This window comes from Borostomias antarcticus (genome assembly GCF_949987555.1).
Source record: "Borostomias antarcticus genome assembly, chromosome: 37".
Taxonomy (NCBI): Eukaryota; Metazoa; Chordata; class Actinopteri; order Stomiiformes; family Stomiidae; genus Borostomias; species Borostomias antarcticus.
Genome location: NC_140270.1, coordinates 200,700 through 202,491, shown reverse-complemented (window position 1 = coordinate 202,491; position 1,792 = coordinate 200,700). Strand labels below are relative to the sequence as shown.

The 1,792-nt window shown below is 53.0% G+C and overlaps 1 pseudogene across 1 annotated transcript in view; it reads left to right on the top strand.

Moving 5' to 3' along the window:
* Window positions 1-438, top strand: part of LOC311328034 (actin-binding protein WASF3-like) — a 9,179-nt pseudogene extending 8,741 nt beyond the window's left edge. The window contains exon 6 of the transcript in view: window positions 281-438. The product of the transcript in view is annotated as an actin-binding protein WASF3-like (transcript). The remainder of the gene's footprint in view (window positions 1-280) is intronic.
* Window positions 439-1,792: the final 1,354 nt, after the last annotated feature.

Here is a 1,792-nt window from a genome sequence, read left to right as displayed (position 1 = left end):
TGTGTGTGTGTGTGTGTGTGTGTGTGTGTGTGTGTGTGTGTGCATGTGCGTGCGTGCGTGCGTGTGTGAACATACCTGTGTGTGTGTGTGTGTGTGTGTGGTAACATACCTGTGTGTGTGTGTGTGCGTGTGTGTGTGTGTGTGTGTGTGTTTTTGTACTCATATCTGTGCTGTGGGTGTGTGTGTACTCATACCTATGTGTGTGTGTGTGTGTGTGTGTGTGTGTGTGTGTGCGTGTGTGTGTGTGTGTGTGTGTGTGTGTGTGTGTGTGTGTGTGCAGGTATCCAGCTGAGGAAGGTTCAGGAACAGAGGGAGCAGGAAGCCAAGAGGGAGCCGGTGGGCAACGATGTGGCCACCATCCTATCACGTCGCATCGCTGTGGAGTACAGCGAATCAGACGAGGACTCCGAGCCTGATGACAACGAGTGGTCCGACTGAGGGGAGGAGGAGGGCGGGACTTCCTGTGGGGGGAGGAAGGGGGTTTGTGCTCTGGTCGGGAGGGTGGGAATGTTCCGGAACTCATAATGACGGAACTCGCTGAGGGTTCCAAGGAGAGACAGAAACATGACATGAGAATGGATCACGTTCCATTCAGCACTCTAGCTTCCTCCTCTCCTCTCCTTCTCTCATCTCCTTCCTTTCCTCTCCTCTTATCTCCTCTCTTCTCTCGTATCTCTTCCTCTCCTCTCATCTCTCCTCTTTTCTCCTCTTCTCTTCTCTCCCCTCATCTCTCCTCTCTTCTTTCCTCACCTCTCATGTTTCCTTTCCTTGCCTCCTCTCTTCTCTTCTTCTTAGATTTCAGAACACAGGGAAGGAGCCACAGTGTTGAAATGGAATGGGTCCCTTCAGGCATCATCACCCCCGCCACTCGTACAAAATGGTTCGGCCCGCCACAAACCCCTCGTCTGTGCAGCACGCAGACGGTTTAACCCGCCATAACCGCCACGCCCCGCAGCATAAGAGCCGCCGCCTCCACTGTTCCTATAGCAACCATACCATAATAGCCACGGGCGTCCGCAGCAGAGTTCGGGCGCGGCCGGTGTAAAGGCGCGGTCGGCGTGCGGCGCTCGATATCGCCGAGACCGAAACTCGAGCCGTTACCGAGGACGAACGGCGTTCGGCATGGGGTCGATGTTGAGATGGAGGGGGAGGGAGAGGGGGGGGGAGGGGTTGATGTATATACCGTAGCTAAGAGCACAAGGGCGGAGGAAAGGGGGGGGGGGGGGGGGGACATGTTTGGGGGGAGGCATGTAGATTTTGTCGAGTGAATAACAGATCGTATTTCACATACACAACACAGTGCGGTACGTGTGTATTCGGGGTCGTGTGTCGTTGTGGTTGTGTTGCCGTCGGTGGTTGTGCTCTAAGAGGCTTCTGCTAATTTGTCGCCCCTGGCAACGATAAAACGAACACAGAGGTTTCCGGAATCACACCCCCGGGCCTTCTGGGAAGCCTCGGTGTTGAAACACACAAACACACACACACACACGCACACAAACACACACACACACGCACACAAACACACACGCACACAAACACACACACACACACACATCCTCGTCTCATAAATAACTAGAACAACAACTTTAAGACTCTGAGATAAACAAATGAAGAGTATATCTCTGTATAACACACAGCGATGCTGGCTCCGATACACACTGCGCTATACTGTGGGTTGGCTAGTCGCCAAGGAGCTGGGGAATAATAATGTTCTGGAACATACGGCACAAACTATCTAATTACATCCTGTGTGAATGTCTCTGCCAAACGTACAATCAATTATCCCCACCAG